The sequence below is a fragment of the Artemia sp. Qi Xiang Cuo genome, chromosome 7 (genome assembly GCF_049724085.1).
Source record: "Artemia sp. Qi Xiang Cuo chromosome 7, ASM4972408v1, whole genome shotgun sequence".
NCBI lineage: Eukaryota > Metazoa > Arthropoda > Branchiopoda > Anostraca > Artemiidae > Artemia > Artemia sp. Qi Xiang Cuo.
The window spans coordinates 48,657,861-48,677,583 of record NC_142800.1 but is presented as its reverse complement, the minus strand read 5'-3'; the positions used below and the strand labels follow the sequence as shown (position 1 = coordinate 48,677,583).

The 19,723-nt window shown below is 35.9% G+C and overlaps 1 protein-coding gene across 7 annotated transcripts in view; it reads left to right on the top strand.

The window, feature by feature from the left end:
- Nucleotides 1–19,723, top strand: part of LOC148950360 (uncharacterized) — a 369,985-nt gene that overhangs the window by 1,501 nt on the left and 348,761 nt on the right. The window contains exon 2 of one of the 7 annotated variants that reach the window (XM_089092347.1): nucleotides 13,799–13,963. The exons of the other annotated variants lie outside the window; for them this stretch is intronic. The gene's annotated coding sequence lies outside the window, so the exon portion shown is untranslated. The remainder of the gene's footprint in view (nucleotides 1–13,798; nucleotides 13,964–19,723) is intronic. 7 annotated transcript variants of the gene reach the window in all.

Sequence of the window (19,723 nt, the reverse complement as noted above, 5' to 3'; positions counted from 1 at the left end):
TAAGAAGGGTTTGAAGGGGAATACTTATTTGTGGCAATCTCTAATAGCAATATACTTTTAACAATAGAGGTGCGACACATACAGATTTATCAAGTTGAGCAACGGTAATGGTGTGGGGTCAAGAGGGCTCTGACTCTATAATTATTTAGGCAGAAATCTCTTCATGATATTGATTTTGGCAACATACATTATGCCTATCTTTTAAATAAAAATTACCTATATATTCATTTCTTCAAAATAGTCGATTTGGAGAATTTAGGGTCCTTGCTTCACTGGCTACAAGCAATTATTCGGCTTGTTTGGAATTTTGAACAACTATTTAGAACTTGGGGAGGGAGGTACAGGAGTATTTTTTGGACCCAAGGCTCTGGGGCTGCGTCAACCGAAATTCATACAGAAAATAGAATCCAAAAAGGTATGCCATGCCCGTAGTTCTACTAAAATTTATGTATTTAGCCTTTGTTATTTTTTTTATCTTTACAGATAGGGGCTAATCACTGCTCTATCTTTCTCAGACATATCGATTTCGATTATTTTATTCTCACAAAAAAACACAATTTAGGGAGGGGGAGAGTTCTTGTCCCTATCTCTTTCTTAAAACCGTACGCATCTTCTTATGCTAATACGCTTTGATTGGCAAATTTAATAAATGATTTCGCATATTTAGAATCAGTGTATAAAGTAGATTCTTTTCATGTATATTACTTTTTTAATAAACTTTTTCAAAACAGAAGTTTTTCAAAGAAAACTAAAAAGCCATATAAAACCTAAGACGACTAGAAATGAAGTCATATAATAATTCAAGCTTAAAATAAACACGAATCAATGAATAAATGAAACCTGTTAATCATAATAGCGCTGATTTTTGCCAAATTCCAAACTTTTCATGTGAATGAACCATCATGGTCCACTAGGCCAGATTGTATGCCACCACGCCATATCGTGCTCCACAGTGTCTTGCCACGTACTACCATATTATGCCCCTTTCCTTCACTCCTCCACACTTTCTGCCTTGTATTGATGCATTCCGCCACATCACTATGCACCACCTGGTATGCAATATTTCAGAAAACTGGCTAGCCTCGTTCTTTACACCCCATTCATTAGCGTGAACGGATGAATAATATTGTAAAAAAAAAATTTAATTTTGTGCTTCAATAAGCCAGAGACTGATAACGATGGAAAACAAATATTTTACTTTTAAATTACTGTATACAAAAGGAAAATATCAAATTAGTTCATACTTTGAAAAAAGACGGTGTCATTTTTCTAGTTTTTGTTGACGTTTCAATTTCCTGTTGCCGCCGGTTTGCCATGCTTGGCATCATGTCTTAATTTTTTTCCAGGAACATGGAAAAATTTGCCGGCTTCCTTTTTGTCAGTGAAAACTATTTTAATCGGTGACTAAGCAAAGTAACCTAAACCTTAAAAAAATTACGAGCTTTCCAGAAAACAAACTAAAGATTGATTATAAAAAATTGATGCTCGGGTGTCTTCAACAAATTTCCTGTAAAATTTTGTTGTATTCCATCTAATTTACATTCCATTTTTATGTAACTTGGTTCCATTTTCAGTTCCATTACTTCTTTTTCTTTAAATTTTGGTAATCCTTCCGAACTTCGCCGTTCTTTAAGGCTAAGCGTAATCTATTGCGATTGCTAACAACCTATCGCGGCACTGAGTCGCCAACCCAGCTGTTCATGATCGTCTTCTATCCCATTTTAATCAAAGCCTTATTCATTCCTCTTTCCGAGATTACCTTTTTTATAATTTCCTCTCATTCTATTCAAAAACCTCCTGCTTTCGTTTAGTTCCAGATTCATTAACAAAAAGGCAATTATTGGATCTTACCTTCTTAATCCGTAAAAACTAACCTGAATTTCTTTATTTTATTGTATTTATTTTTATAGCAACAATCTAGATTACGGCTGTGAAATTCCACCAAAAAATTATACTGTTTTAGCAAAAGATTGTTCTAATGATTATTTTGGGTCAGTATTTCCACTTCTGATCAACGTTGCCCCTCTCATCCAGTCTTGAAAGCTTCCAGAGAGGTGGACAGCTAAATCTGCTTGAAGCAAATGGACTGAGTTTTCGAATTCACCAAATAAAAATCAATCATTTTTGCTTTTGCTTTGGAATTTATTATTAACGTTTTCCAATCATCTATTTTTAGTGTTTATCTAGATTTATCTAGTTCATCAAATTTGTATCTATTTTGCTCCTGTGAACCATTATCGTCTTTCATGCAAAACCTATCAGGCTACCTTTTTTGTCACAATTGGTTAAAAATAATTTTTCCGAAAAAGAAGTTTTTCAAAGAAAAATAAAGAGCCATATTAAACTTAACGAACATAAACTAAATATGTAATCATAGCAAACAAGCAAACCACAGGTATAAATAAATAAGTAAATCTTACAACAAGTGAAACATAAATTCAATATGTAAATCAAACTTAAAACGAACAAAAATCACTACAAAAAAGAGTTTGGCTAGCATCCCTTTCCCTAACTGTAAAAGTCTAAAATCTACTGCGGTATTTGTGTTTTATTGAAAATTATATGTGTTTCCAAGCCGTCCTTGGAAATAACTAATCAAATTAAACTGAATATCTTATATATAAGTATGCCTATTGCTGAAAGCTCAGCAGTTCAAGATTCTATTTCACTGTAGTTTTATTTTCAATGTTTTTAGTACAAAAGAAAGTATTTGTAATATAATTTGTTTTCAGTAAAGTGCAAATGACGCACTAAAAAAAAAAAAAAAAAAAAAAAAAAAAAAAAAAAAAAAGAAGTCACCCTCTTGTTTGTAGGAAAGGGGAAGTAGTCAGCCTCTTGCTTGAAGCGATTTTTTTTTGTTTTAATCTGAATTTGTGTTACTTGTTCATGTGTTTATCCTTCCACTATACAATTATTAATGACCAAAAAACATGCAATAAACTAGGTAGTGTCGATAACGTGCCATAGAGTACCATTGGGAAAGCCGCGTCGTGTCTACGAGCAAGCATAGAGTACGATTGTTACAGCCGCAAGTATATTTCATGTCATTTTAAGATTCATAAAAAAAATCCAAGTAAAAAAAAAAAATCAGTATTCGTAAAAGATGGGCATAGGAATATACCCAACGAGCTCTTGGATAATACCTCACCTCCCTAAAAAAAAATAATAAAGTTTTCATAAGTTGCCTACATTGTTTAATATTTTCATCAGCTAATTTTGAAAAAGGAGGGCAGAAGAATGTACCCAATAAGCACTTGGATAATCCCCCACCTCCCTAAAAAAAATTAAAGTTTTCACAAGTTGCCTACATTGTTTGATATTTCCTCCAGCTAATTTTGGAAAAGAAGGGCATAGGAATGTACCCAATGAACTCTTGGATCACCCCCACCCCCCAAAAATATTAAAGTTTTCATAAGTCGCCTACATTGTTTAATATTTCCACTAGCTAATTTGAAAAATAAAGGGAGAATAATGCAACCTATGAACCCTTGAATCATCCCCCACCTTCCTAAAAAAATTAAAGTTTTCATAAGTAACCTACATTGTTTAATGTTTCCACTAGCTAATTTTGAAAAAAAAGAGCATAAGAATGTACCCAATGAGCCCTTGAATCATCCCCCACCTCCCTAAAAACTGTTAAAGTTTTCATAAGTCACCTAAGAAGCAAAGCCAAGTTAAGTCATAAAATCTTCTTGACATCACTAACTGTCTCCATATATTGATACCAGTGATGTTATTCTAACATTTATGTCTAGTTGGCTAAGACTTATCATCCTCTCAAACTTACCTTAACTGGTACGCACTTTTAACTCTTTTATCCCCTTCATACAATCTTATTAAAAATATGAATATTATCGAGCTTTGTTTCACCCCTATGAAAATGATATAACTTTTCATCATTACTAGATACCCCTAATAATGCAATCAATTCTGGCGAGAGGCAAAAACAACTGATACGGTTGGAATCATAACAAAACAGATAATGCGTAGATTGATTTCGACTACATCCTATTGCATAAATTTAAGGTAAATTCATTGGAGATCAAGTGATTTCACCTCGTCCTGGTAGTATTCAATGCGTTTTTGGCTGTGACGTCACTTCGCCCCGGAATCAATAATGGGTTCCTACTTATAATGTTCTTTAGAAAATCCTCCTACATATAGTGTGCTTCTATAAAAAAAATTATACTTTAACAATGGAAAACTTGCATAACTTGCAATTCTTACCCCGGGGGCTGTTGGGGGTCTTGTCAACCTCTTAGACATATTTGACCATTGGACTATTTTCAACAAAAAGACTATCTCAAAATTTTGATCGGATGCATTTAGGGAGAATATGGTGAGGAGGAGGGGGGCTAGTTGCCCTCCGACCAATTTGATTCTTAAAAGGGGCACAAGAACTTCGGATTTCCAACGAGCCCCTTCCGAAGTTTTTACGACAACCCCTACCTCATGAAGTCCCTCTGGGGAAAAATATAATAAATAATAATAGTAAATCACTGAAACCTTATGGCCTTTACTATAGGCAACGCTGTAGATCACATCTGATATCCAAATATTATGTCGTATCTTTAATCAATTTCATTCAGTTCTTTAATTTCACCGTTAAAAGGCTCAAGAGTGGAAAATTCTTGATATCCATAGCACTCAGTGATTGCCGAATCGGTTGGTCAATAGCTTTGAGGTATGGCATCAAGTCTCCTGTCCTTGAGTAATTCAGCTTACTGTTAATCTTGATGTTAATGAGCCACTTGTTCAAGTATTTTTTCAAGTATATTGTATATGGTATATTTTTCAAGTACTTCAGACGAGCTTACTCGGCTCCTGAACGAAGTACAACCTTCCCAGAAATGGCCCTGGTGTATAGAAGGTGGACATGAAAAGAACTCATACGAAAAGCAATTTCTTCAGATGGTGAAGTTGCGTATCACCTGCAATGACATTACCTAACCAGTGGTGGTAAATGAAGGGTGTGGGAGGATGTTTGGCCCTAACTTCCTCAAGATTTTTGCCTCCCCCTAGATTTTGAAAAAAATTATTCCTTGGTATTTCATTGGAAACATCTTTTTTGGTATTTCATTGAAAAATTGAAAACAGCAGCAAAATTATACCTCCCTCGTAAATTTTGAAATATTAACTCCCCCTCCCCTTCATTTTCGTGAATTAACACCGCTATATCCGTTATTGTACCAAGTTTTAACGTAGACAAAGTTTTAAGAGAAGAACATTGCGGTTTTAGAAAAGGTAGAGGATGTATCGACCAAATTTTCATTCTTAGGCTAATAATTGAGAAGTGCCTGAGTTTTCAAACACCTTTGGTCCTCAGCTTTATAGATTATGAGCAAGCGTTCGATTCTGTTGATAGAAGAGCTTTAGTAAAGATTTTATCCTTGTATGGTATACCAGACAAATACATTAAAGTGATTAGTGATCTGTACGAGAATAACACTGCTGCGGTTAAGGTAAGAAATGAGGTTAGCAGCTGGTTTTGTATTAAATCAGGAGTTAAGCAGGGTTGTTTTCTATCCCCCTTTATATGGATTATTTTGATGGACTTTGTCTTAAGGAGCGCAGGAAAGGCAATGGGAGACCACGGAATCAAATGGGGAGGAAAAAGTCTCCTGGACTTAGATTATGCTGATGATTTAAGCATTCTAAATGAAAGTGTGAGCAATATGAATGACGTTTTAGAGGTTTTGCTAGTTCAGGGTGCTAGAATAGGTCTGAAAATTGTTGTTTAGAAGACTAAGTCACTAAGGCTAGGAATAAGTGAAGATGAAAAGGTGACGTTGGGTAATGAAAAGATTGATCAGGTGTGCAGCTTCACTTACCTTGGTAGTATTATTAGCAAAGATGGAGGAAGCAGTGAAGATGTTAAAAGTAGAATAGCCAAGGCTCGGGGTGTTTTTTTCACAATTAAAAAAAGTTTGGAAGAATAGGAAGATAAGTCTGCATACCAAGAATAGAATATTAGAAGCTACAGGGGTGACAGTGGTCAAATATGGTTCTGAAGCATGGGTACTCCGAAAAGCGGATGAAGATTTGCTAGATGTTCTCCAGAGAAATTGCTTAAGAATTATTCTAGGTACTCGGCTGACTGACCGTATTTCAAACAATAGGCTATACGAAAAATGTGGTTCAATACCGCTCTCTAGGGCTATAATGAAAGAAAGATTGAGGTGGCTAGGGCGCGTTGTGTGGATGAAGGATGAGAGACTGCAGAAGATTGTTCTTTTCGGCCAACTGTCTAGGGCTAAACGGAAAGCAGGTCGTCCTCGTCTGGGGTGGGAGGACGTCATCAAGAAAGATTTATAAGGAAATGGGAACTTTGTGGGCGGTTGTAAAAAGGGAGGCTTTGAATAGATTGGGATTGAGGAGGAGCGTGTGTAGCTGTGTTGGCCTCAGGCAGGTTGGTGCTGCGGTGAGTTGATAGTAGTAGTAGTATCCTTTGGCATCCAATATCATCACCAATAGCCTCTTGGCAGTTTGAATTTAGTATTCGAAAGACTGTTTAAGGCTCTAAAAATCTGGGTTTCCTTTTTCTCCTTCTTCTACTCACCAGTCATGGCCTTTATTTTGCCAAAAGCAGCTTTATCCCTCTACAGTTAGCGTTCAAATCACTCCGTTTCCAATAGCTCGTGTATCGAGAAGACCGCCAGCAATCTCATCACCGAATCGAAAGGGATTTAGCCTAGATTTCAGAATTAGACTCTGCTTTATCAACAGCTATGAGCTACATAATGAAGGAAGGGTGATCTTCGTGGTGTCAAACACACTCTTAGGTGTAACATGTAGCATCTCAAAGAATACAGCTAAGACTGAGGAACAAAATCCCTAACGCTTCCTCCTCCGTCTTTGAATCCAAAATGATAATGGATTACATTGGCACTCTGCCTCCATTGAACACTTACATTGAACAATCCATTAAAGAATGCCTAATGTACCACTTAGGATAACCTGGGGCTAAGAAAAAGTTTGTCTTACTCGTGCAATGCGAATATCGCAGTCATCAAATATTTCACTATATAAAACTGCCACAAAATTAGTATCATTTCTTTGTGCTGTTTCCAGAACTTATGGGCGTTTGGGGATGCAAAGGAATTCTCAAACATTTTTCAATACTATTCAGAATGGTTTCTTCTACACGAGAAGGTGCTCATCAATGGGAGTATTTTTCAAGCTCTGCAGCAAGTCTCCAATTTATCCAAAAATAGCAACGCAAAATAAACTGTCTGATCCAGCGCACAAATCTGTGACAGCTTCCCAGTACAGAACAAATATGGCCTTGAGGACTAACGTGTAAACAGATTGCCTCTGAATGGGTTCAAGAGATTGTTAACATTTACAGCCAAATTAAACAAGTGATACCAACTAGAAATTTACTTTACAGCCAGCAAGTGTATCTCCTTCATCAAGCTCCACTAAAGTAGAACCAGCACGGCCCTCATTAGATTTCATTGCTTTACCAGAGTTTTTCTATTCAGTTAAGTCACGGAGAGCTATTAAGGAGGGTGCATTTGTGTTGGATAGATCCCTATGCTACCAGAGCTTGTAAAAGAGTTATTCGCCTTCCTCGCTAATAGTTCAAAAACTAAGATGGCTAGAGAGAGTCTAGAACGATACATTCAGTACAGAATACATTAACACCTTGTGTAGGCAAACTATAAATAGGTAAAGATTATTCCAGAAACTCAATAATTTGAGTTATCTTTTCTGTCGATTTATAGAGGCTACAACTTAACCTCAAAGGATAAATCAATTTTAGGGGGAAAATGTTGACCATTATTTACTTTCATTTGATTCGAGCAATAGTTGGATGATTATGGATGAATTGAATTATTGTATTGATTGAAAAGAATGTTGGTCAGTTTAGATGAATTTTTAGGTAACTTCAAGAAATGGGTGAGTTTCACACCACTTGTTGATATATAACACTGGTTTCCTTATTCAGCATGGTCGATACATCAGGCTAAATACGCGAACCTTCTACCATTTGCTGGTTACCCAAAACTGTACGACGTATTCCTCGTGTGGCGTAGTAGATAAAGGCTGGAACTTGATTTTTTTTTTCTTTTTGGAACTGATTTACCTCGGATTTTGTTTTACACTGAAAAACGTCGGAAAATTCCGCTTTAGTATGGCAAAATATTTTTTGGATGCTAAAAAGGGGAAAGGAACTGTGAATTTCCGCTCGAATCAGCCTTCTCTCTTTATTTTCAAGTTTTTTTGGTTTATACACGATCAATTTTTTACGGTTTTATACGATCCCCCTTCAAGAACAAAATAAAAACAAATTAACATCGCCCTGTGATCATTCTTCTCGTGAAAAATGCAAAATTTCGCATTTTGTAGATGAGATTTTAAAATATCTATAATAGAGCTCTTTGATATGATGACTGTTGATGGTTTATTTTTCATATAAATCACTTGTCCTTTTGGGGGGTGTTTTACCCCTTTTGAAAAGTCAGGTAAATTTTCCCCGAGTTCTAACTTTTGGCGTGTAACCTTCGATTTAATGATTATTACATATTTAAGATCATCGTAATAATTTGATTCTTTAATGTATATACTGTTATAAAAAACTCCTTTCTTACAATTTTGGTTACTATTAGCAAGACTTACTTTCAGTTAGTTACCAAAAACTGTTTGTCTGACCATATGACTTTAGTTCTACTTACTGTATGTTCTGAAGTCCCTATTATCTTTTTTAAAAGTATATCGCCAAAAAAGATTCTTGAAATTGTTCTTCGAAAGACAAATCTGAGGCTTGAGCTGGATCTTCGTGTTCTTGGACGGCTGTTTATGTCCTGATATCATTGGCAAAGTGATGCTGGCCCAGTGAGGTTATCTCTGTTTGTCATTGATGTAGGCAAGAGAAAGTGTAAAACGTGTAGTGCTACCCTGAATAAACCTGCTTTCACTGAATGTTCGCAGGAAATGAGCATGTTAAGGGCGACTCGCAATGAGCGTGAAACAGAAAGATTATAATGAATTTACAAGACCTAAGGCAGAATGTGCATGGATTTCTTTTTAAATCTTTTTTTTTTTTTTGCTGCACGATTCCTTACTTTACAGGATTTAGCGATTATGCGTGACATTAGCCTGACGTCGTTTCGCTTTGCCAATAATTTGCTCAGCTCCGGATGCTGAGCTGAGCTACTGTGCCGGCAGCTGGCAGCTGAACTACAAGTAAATCAAGCGTAGAGCTTCGTCAATGTAATCTATATTGATGATGACCTAAAAGGTTGTTCGACTCTAGAAAATCGTATAGAAGCAGCTTATAAGTTGAAACACTATCATTGGCTTCCCCAATGCAGAAGAGTAGGCTCATGGGCCTGCCTGTATTCACTCTGGATCCCTGCTCTTTGGATCACTATCTGATTTTAGTATAGCGATAGTGCTGGCAGATCTTCATGCCCGTGGGAAGATTCCAATTAAAGCACAGCGGAAAAGCAACTAATGAGGTCCGACTATCTCAGTGGCACAAAACTTGACGAGAAAATTAAAATGTTGAAAATGGATGATCTTAAATCTCCTATACTTGCATTTTTAATCAATCTCATTATTTTTATTATTATTCATAATAATTTCTTTATTGTTATAAGTAGTCTTATTATTTCAAGTAAGTTGCGTGCTAAACACACGTAAAACAGTAAGCCCAACATAATAACGTAGCTTATTCTTCTTACTTTGGAAATAAAACGATCGAAAAAAAAAAAAGGAAAAAAACATAGCTTAGTTAATTAAGAAAATGTTACAAGTCATGCAATAGCCAGTTTTACTTCGCTGTTAATGCATTTAATCAAACCTGTTCAAATCCCAGAACTTATTAACTATCCAGGCTGAAAACATTCTTTCCCGGCCAGTTGAAAGTAATTTTCTTTGTTCTGTCTTTCTGGGTCTGCTTTGGCTTCATTGCAACTTCGTAGAAAATTTCTGAATTGTGTTTGTGCGTCTTTGTTTAGACGCATTCAATAACTTTCTACCTTTAGTTTTGTTTATGTGTCTGGTATTTTCCTTGTGTGCTTATGCGTAGAACATGGAAACTGTTTTAAAACTTAGAAAAAGAATAACATAATTGCTTAGATCAGCCTAATTGCTTGAAAAATGGATTTAAAAATTTAGCACGAGTTAAACTCTCACTTGAAATGAAAAATCGAATACTGTGCAAAACTGGTTTAAAATGTTTTTATTTAGAATGTTTACAAACGTAGAAATTGCTTCTAAAGTTTTTATTAGTGCAAAAACATGGCAGAAAATTAAACTTATCTAACCAAACAAGTTTATGAGTAACGGTCTTGGTTGTCTTAGAGCTTGATGCCAATGGTGAACAAAGCACCTCTTAGGGGGAAAGACTACATTCTGCCTAGCACACACGTATACATTACACATAGAATTTGTGAACTTATTAAAAATTCATAGAAAGGGAGCAATGTACACAATCTGTAGGAAATTATGGAGCGGATCTTTATTTGCAATCCGAGCAGTTGAACTTTTCTTAAAGAACATTAGGTAACTTCTTTAGGGAAACTCTTCCACGAGGCTACTGATCGCCAGAAGAAACATTTTGATAAATATTTTCAACAACCAGATTTCTGATTAAGACAGTCATTATGAAAGTGGCTAACAAGTGCAACTCTTGTCCCCTAAAGTCCGGAATGGCTAACATTGAAAACCACATTGTTCTTTAAAAATAGAGCAAAATAGAGTTGTTAAAGCTTTATTTTCTTATAAACATTGCGCGAAGGAATCATATAGAAAATGAAAATTTGTTGACGTAAACCCTGCATGAGCTGAGAGCTTCCTCTTTTGTCTTAAAATTGTGAATGATGCTGCACAAAGTGCTTACAAAATTTTTATCTATTCAACGATCTGCAAACTATCATTATTATCTGACTTCTTCTGCACTAAGCCATTTGCTAGTGGTTCATGGAAGTGCATTGCGCCACAGCAAGGAGCTTTTTGTCTTTAAGACATTAAGCTGTTCTGGTTAAGAAAAAAATACCACAAAAAAATAAAGAATCCATGGATGTGAAGCGTGGGCGCTCCGAAAAACGGAAGAGGAGTTTCTAGATGTTTTCCAGAGAAATTGCCTAACGATCATTTTGGGTACCCAACTGACTGAACGTATTTCAAACAGTAAGCTGTACGAAAGGTTTTGATTCAATCCACTTTCTAGGGGTATAATGAGAGAAAGGTTGAGATGGCTAGGGTACTTTCTGCAGATGAGGGATGACACATTGGCAAAGATTGTCCTTTTTTGCCAACCGTCTAGGGCTAAATGGAAAGCAGGTTGTCCACGGTTTGGGAAGGAGGATGTCGTAAAGAAAAATTTCAGGGAAATAGGATTTTCCTGGGAGGATATAAATAGGGAGGCTTTGAATTTTGGGGATGGAGGCAGAGGGCCTCAGGTGATTTGGTGATGTGGTGAGTTGTTAGTGGTAGCAGTAGTAGTTTCATTTCCGTCTTTTAACTTGAATACAGAAATGTCTTTTGTCAGGAGAGTCTTCTGTAGTTTAGTATGTATGGTTTTTATCGTTGTGACTGATGCGTTGTTGCTTCTTTGAATGCTGCTAACTGATTGTATTTTTCTAAGCTAAAGCAATGTAAGGTTCAAGACTGGACCTTGGCCGAACGGTGTATTTTTCCCTGAGTTCTTTCGTAGTTCTGAGTATCTTTTGTAAAAGAGTAAAGTCTGAAGTCTGAAACCACATAGCTCTTGTTCTGGTTAAAGAAGCTTTTTTGTTTGCTTTTCTTTTCTTTGTTTTCTGTAGTCAATTTAAAACTGAGTGTGCCACATTTTTTTAGTTATGAATTTGGTATTCAGTTTCATTAGGGCCTACATATGGTTAATGTATATTGCGGATTAGAAGTTTGGTTTGAAGAGTAACTATAGCTAGATTCAAAATTTAAGGGGGAATTAAAACAAGAAGAATATCGACATTCGATAAAGGTACTTGTCAATTCGCCGGAACCCACGCGATATATTGTATATGGAAGTTACTTAAGAAACTAGTCAAACGAGGCTTTCAATAGAAAATTGGATTGTAAACCGTGGTTTGTCATTGCGTTTACAATATTCAAACTTTGTTTTTTAGGGGTTTAGGGGGAAAAAAGGTAAATAAGTTAGGTTAGGTTATATATGTAATATATGCTATGCTTTACCCCTCCCCCCTCCATCTCCCTAATGTGCAAATATATAGCCCAAATTTTGTTTCTAAACTATTATATTTTCATCATATTTTGTTTCATTTCATTAGCATTAACCAAACTTGACTTCTCGCGTGGGTTCCGGCTAATTGACAAGTACCTCGATAATCCCCACTTTGTATTTGTCAATGACATTTATTCCTGTTCCATCACGTTTAAAACTTAGCGTTAAGAAGTTCTATTATTCGCATGATTGTTGTCGTTGACCATTTTCTTCCACTTTATTAAATTCTTTTTACTTTTGCTTTTTACTTATTCTTTTTCTATTTGTTCTTAGTGCTGCCGGTAATTTCAACGGCTACTACTAGTCTTTACATTCAAAAGTTTTATTATTTTGTTTATTGTTTTTTCCTTCCGGAAACGGCGCAATCCAAGTAGTAAATCAATTTTTTTGGGGCGCATTTCTCTTGTTTTTATAATTAGGATTATTTGGCATTTTTATAGAAGTGATGTAGGCGTTATCCCATGGAACTCCAATAACATTCGCAGCTCTATTAGACTATATATTTGTACCTTGGAACAGCTTTAAAAATTGTGTGCACATGTTGTCATACTTTAAAATACCAGCGGTATTTTATCAGGAATTTTCTTTAAACCGTTTGTGTAAATATCTAAAGATAATTTCCTTCCTTCGCAATTTATGATAGCAATAATTCTTTAAAGAACTCAGGTAAAGCGATGTTAAAAACTTGGATCCAGAGCTCTTTGCCTGACAGATCGGTGACAGAAATACGAAGCTCAAGATATCATTAAAAGAACAAAAACAAAAATAGAAGGACTTGTAAGAGCCCCCGTTGTCATTTTAAAACAAAAATAATTGGCGTGACAATAAAGCGCACCTTTTTTTAACTAGTTGGTGTAGCCTACCCTTTTTGGCTGTTATTTGCTGTGGTGGTAATTCTTTCACGGCTTTAGCATTAAAATGTACTTAACTAAAGTTCAAATATTGGCATACCCACAGTCAAAGAACATCTCTTAGCACTTTTTCGAAAAGGAACTAGGGAATAAAAAAGATTTTTTTTGCTGACACTCATACATTTATCAAAAAATATTTAATTTTTAAGTGGTTGGAAAAACCGTTGATGATTAGGACAAGAACAGAATATTATAGGGGTCACCAAATTTCATTTTTTTACGTCAGGGGGTGCGATCCAAGCATGGCAGAGGTCTGCCACGCGTGGTGTGACGAGGTGCGTTGTGGCATCATTTTGTCAACCTTTAGTTTGAAGTCTGCTATTCATAGCAATCCAATGGTGCTCCAAAACGCTCACCAGTTGGCTTAGAGTGAGAATTTCTCGTTATTATCTCTAGTTATAAGACTATCTAACATAATTTTATCGATTATTATACAAAAATAAAGTATACTACCCGGATACTCCCTCTAATTCTTACGAAGGATATTAAAACCTGAAACGAGACATAGAATACAACAAAAAGTACGTTCAATTTAAAACACAAAGGAATTTCGATGAATAAGCAAATGAAATCTTAACAAAAAAGAAATTAATGTTAATGATAAAGTTGGTGTTTGAAAATTTGAGTGTCTGAATAAAAGAATCTGACTACTCTTTGGTCTGTATATTTGCAGCACGTGAAGCAAAACCTTGGGAACCTATCTCTACTTCCCCTTTAACTCGGTTCATAAGTACAGACGTTTTGTAACTTTTCCGGCTCCTGATCGTCCTGGGATTCGTCAGGAAATGGTCTTGAGGGATTAAACCAGGATTAAAGCAGGATTAACAGAAGGGGACATGTACGTATTTCACACTTGTTGTTAAATTTCAATCAAATGTGGTGGTATAAATAGGGTTGTTTCCATTCTTCCACTGAGTACTAAGGTTTCATTCTCTTTTTTGTGCTGTTTAGTTTAAGATCGTCAGGAATTTCTGTTTCCGCAAGTATATCTTTGGTATTGTTGTGGTGTCTATGATAATTTCAGTCTCTGCGTTTGGTTTTTGCATTGCTGGGGTAATTTGAAGCGTTCAGCAACCTTTGTTTAACTTATCCAACAAAAGTTGCTGAAGCAACACCTCGATTTATAGTTCTGAACCCGTCAAAAACTCAAATTTGGTATTTCTGAAAAATAAACTCGTTTCTTATTCTTTTTCTTTAAAAAATGATGGCACGTTTCTTAAAGATCATCTCAAAATTCCCTGTATTTTAAAAATAATTGTGTTTTCGTTTCCTTACCCCTCCCCAACTTTTTTTGTTTTTAAATGCACCTCATGTACAAAGCTGATGCTCTAATAATTTGCCTCAAAACAGTTTGTGTGGCTTCAATCTTGCAGACTCGAGAACTTTTGTATAATTCTTCTTTAAACAAGGCGGAACAGGTGCCTTATTCCAATGCGAACATTTTAAGATTCTTGAAAAAAGTGGTGAGAGTCAAAGGGGTATTCGAGGGTTGTAACCTAATTTTTTCCTCAAATTACGCAGATTGAAAAGCATTGCATGTTTTCTATTTAAAAAAGTTACAATATGCTTACTTTTTTTTACTTTTGGAGGTGGCAGTGGTGGGGATCTTGAAAGGACAACTATCCCACTTGGTTCTCTGATCAAACAGATAGAGAATCCTTGGTTCGATAGAACAATTTTAGTTTGAAAAAGGTACCGTCCGTCCAGTTAAAAGGTTTGTTTTGCAAGAACCAAAGAGTGGGTGTTGAAGGAAGTCAAGGTCCACTTTATGCCATCGTCAAGACATATTGAAAATCCTTGCATGATTCAGCTTCAAATAAGACGCAACATGTCTACCTTTATCTTAAAAAGCTGGTGGAAAGAGAGGGAGGATTTTTGGAAAGGTCATGGGCTGACAATGTGTTTTTTTTTTTCATGCACATTGAAAGTCATTACACATTTTTGACTTAAACGAAGCACAATATGCCTACCTTTCCGGTAAAAAGAAAAAAATTAAGATGGGAGGGATGAGGAGAATTGGAAGAACTGTGGACCGACTTTGGTCTTCTGGTCATGCAGAAATACAGAATCAAAATCGTTGTATAATTTTTAGCCATACAGTGAGCAAAATACTAGCATTTGTGCTAAAAAAAATTCAGAAGGTATTGGAAGGGAGATGACTCAATTTAGGCCTCCAAGCAAACCGATTAAAAATCTTGTGGTGCCAAGGACAAGATCCACTAAAGCAAGGTCAAGAGCGACTAGTAGCCGCTCGAAATAGTAGCCGAAGTAGTAGCGAATAGTAGCCAGATAGAAATTATGTTCTTGAGGAGGACCCTCTTCCACAGCCCTCATTGCAAGGGTTGTAAGTTATGCCCTGGGGGCATATAAGATTTTTATAGAAAGCGTTGTCGTAGAAATTTCAAAAAAGACTCATTCGATTGGAAATTCAAAGGACCAGTGCCCTTTTTAATAGTCAAAAGTGATTAGAGGGTAACTAGCCCCCCTCTCACGCCCACCTTTTCCACAAACACATCCAATCAAAATTTTGAGATAACCATTTTTTTCAGCGTAGTTTTAAGTTCTGGAAATTAGGCCTTTGAGGATGACAACCCCCGCCCCCCACAGCCCTCAGGGTAAGGGTTGTAAGTGGTGACCTGGGGGCATATAAGGTTTTTATAGAAAGCATTTTCATAGAAACTTCAAAAAGGGCTCATTTGATTGGAAATTGAAAAGGCTAGTGCCCTTTTTAATAGTCGAAAGTGATAGGAAGGAAACTAACACCCCTTCCACGCCCACCATTTCCCCAAACACTTCCAATCAAAATTTTGAGATAGCCATTTTTTTCAAAGTAGTTGAAAGTTCTAGAAATTAGGTCTTTGAGGATGACAACCGACCCACAGCCCTCAGGGCAAAAGTTGTAAGTTATGCCCTGGGGGCATTTAAGGTTTTTTTTTTAAAAAGTGTTGCCATAGAAACTTCAAAAAGGGCTCATTCGATTGGAAATCGAAATGGCTAGTGCCCTTTTTAATGGTTGAAAGTGATTGACAGGCAACTAACACCCCTTCCACGCCCACCATTTATCCAAACACATCCAATAAAAAATTTTAGATAGCCATTTTGTTCAAAGCAGTTGAAAGGTCCGGAAATTATATCTAGAAGGATGAAACTCGCCACGCAGCCCTCAGTATAAGGGTTGTAAGTTAAGCCCTGGGGGCATATAAGGTTTTTCATAGAAAGTGTTGTCGTAGAAACTTCAAAAAGGGCTCATTTGATTGGACATTCCAAGGGCTGGGGCCCTTTTTAATAGTCGAAAGTGATTTGAGGGCAACTAACCCCCCTCTGACGCCCACCTTTTCCCCAAACGCATCCAATCAAAATATTTTGATAGCCATTTTGTTCAACGCAGTTAAAAATTTTAGAAATTAAGTCTTTGAGGATGATAACCCCCTCAGATCCCTCGGGGCAAGGGTTGTAAGTTATGTCTTGGGGGCATATAAGGCTCTCACACCCACCATTTCCCCAAACACATCCAATCAAAATTTTGAGATAGCCATTTTTTTCAACGTAGTTAAAAAGTCTAGAAATTATGTTTTTGAGGATTACACTCCCCCCGCAGCCCTCAGGGCAAGGGTGGTAAGTTATGCCCTGGGGGCATATAAGGTTTTTTTTATAGAAAGAGTGGTCGTAGAATTTTCAAAAAGGAATCATTCGATTGGTAGTTAAAACGGCTTGTGCTCTTTTTGATAGTCGAAAGTGACTGGTTGGTGAGTAACCCCCCTCTCACGCCCACCATTTCCCCAAACACATCCAACTAAAATTTTGAGATAGCCATTTTGTTCAACGTAGATGAATTGTCCGGAAACTATGCAACCCCCTCACAGCCCTCAGGTCAACGGTTGTAAGTTATACCCTGGGGCATATAAGGCTTTTCTAGAAGGCGTTGTCGTAGAAACTTCAGAAAGGGCTCATTCGATTGGAAATTGAAAGGGCTAGTGCCTCTTTTAATAGTCGAAAATTATTGGAAGGCTTGACTTTTTTATAGTAAAGATCGATTTGGGTACAATGTCTTATTATTTTTGTCTTTTTTTTGTTTAGACCAGGGCACTTTATATCGAAGGAGTTATCTTAGGAACTTCGAAAAGGGCTCATTGGATTGAAAATAGAAAGGGCTTATGCCCTTTTTAATAGTCGAAATTGCAACTAGTCCCACTCCCACACCCACCCTCCCATTTGCCCATTATGTTTAAAAACTATATGTTGCCTTAAGATTAAATCGAAATGCACTGTGTTAATGCTATTTCCCAATAAGGCATCTCAGCGGTATCCAAAGAACGGCTGAGGGTATATAATGTTTAAACTTTCGGGGCTACTTCTACTCTTAAAATTTAACCAAATCAGAATAGCGTAAGTGTTTCTCCAGGCTGCCAAAGAAAGTAAACAGATATTTTTTGCGAATGGTATCAAGTTTTCTATTTCAGGTCAACTAGAGGAGGTATGAAACTAAATTAAATACTACTATTTGTGTCCAAATTTTTCTCCATCATACAAATATCATGCTACCCGGTCCTGTCTAATAAATGTTCTCAAACAGAAAGTCCAAAAAGCGTATGGGATGATTTTATCATGCAAACGCCTATATAACCGCCGCATTCTAGCACGGATCTTCAATTCCTTTGCCACCCCTCATGTCTTAGCTTTGTCACCTTTCTGGTCTTTGTTCACTGTTGATGATAAAAAAAACAATCCGTACAGTGTTCTATAAGTTTGCAAAATATCTGCTTAGCCTTCCCCCCTGGCAAAGAAACCGCCAGATTTCAGCACGTTACGCACTCGATGACCCCTTCGTCGTGATCGTGACCAGGAGGGAAAAGTTCCTGAAATCTTTAGGCCCAACGCATAGTATGTTTGAAGCTATAGTTAGTACAGTGTAATGGTTGTCTTTTTATGTAAATAGTTTCGCCATTGGTTTTTGAAGTATTAATTTAAGTTGCTCGTTTGTTTGATGTGTTGTTGTTTTCTTTTCATTTTCTCTCTACTCCATTTTTACTTTTTTTGTATTGTTAAAGATGGGTAATAAAAATCATTCATTCATTCAAAGAGCAGGCTAAACTATACAGTCTTAAAAAAACGTAAAGATTTAAAGAATTATTTTCTTTTTCCCTGAAAAGACTATGTCAATACAAAACGAACAGAAATTAATTAAAAAAACTTTTTCCACAAATTAAGTTTTTCAAAGAAAAGTAAAGAACTCCATTAAACCAAAAATAAGTAAAAATAAAATTAAATAATCTACCAAGCGTGAAACAACCACAAATCAGCATCGACCAATAAATGAAACTCAAAACGAACAGAAATTACAGTAACTAACCGAGTCAAACTCAAAACGAGCAGAAATTGACATGAGTAGGGCTCAAAAGCCCTATGCCTTCCCAAGGCCAGAACATAATTTGTACTTTACTGGAAAAAAAAAAATACTATTTGTCATTTATTATCATTTAGTATACAATTTATTTATCGATGCTGTTTTGTGGTAGTTTAACACTTGGTAGGTTATTTGATTTTATTTTTGCTCTTTTTTCGTTTAACGGAGCTCTTTACTTTTCTTGGAAAAACTTAATTTGTGGAAAAAGTTTTTTTAATTAATTGTTTATAAAAGACAAAACCTCGGAGCATGTTTTAACTAAGTAAAATACTATGAGTTTTTTGCACCTTTTCCTGCCTTGCTAAACATGTACTGTTGAAAACGGAGTGTTTTTCATCCAGATGAGAGAATTTTGAATGGCTTCAGTTGACAGATGGTTTTATTTAATTTTGTCTGCCCTGGAAAATCATTTTAGTATTTTAATGAGAAGTAAGATCATTTTTCGGTTATGCCTTTACATGCCTAGACAGATTTTGTATTCGTTCTGTTCACAGTATAGATATACATATACATATATATATATATATATATATATATATATATATATATATATATATATATATATATATATATATATATATATATATATATATATATATATATATATATATATATATATATATATATATATATATATATATATATATCCCCCACCGAAAAGTCAGAGCTTTTCTTTCTCGTGTGGTTTAATATTTCTATTTTCCTGATTAGAAATCAAGCAGGGCTTGCACTATCCCCGAATTTTCGGATATTTCCTCGAAAATCTATGCGTCACCCCGAAAAAAATTTGGTTCCCCGAATCCCCGAAAATCACCCAATCACGATGCCACCCTTAGCGATTTATCACCAGTGACTTTCCCTGCCAAATATTACTTTGCATACTATAATTCTTCACTACTCTCTTTTTCGTTAATTTTCGTCTCTTTTGTTACTTTGCATAAGAACCAGACAGATGCAATTGGAATATACACAGTTCTTCATATGTTGACAAAAAAAGTATCATCGTTATGAAATGAGATTAAACCATTTCGAATACAGTTTCCCAATTGGTATTTCTTATATGATTTCTAGTCAAGAATTTTATTTTTAAGTTGAATAGAACGCATTCACTACTATACAGCTTCAGTTGGATTTTGAAATTGATAGTCAACAGATTGTTTCTACAGCTTAATTGTAAGTTTGCAGAATTTTGTT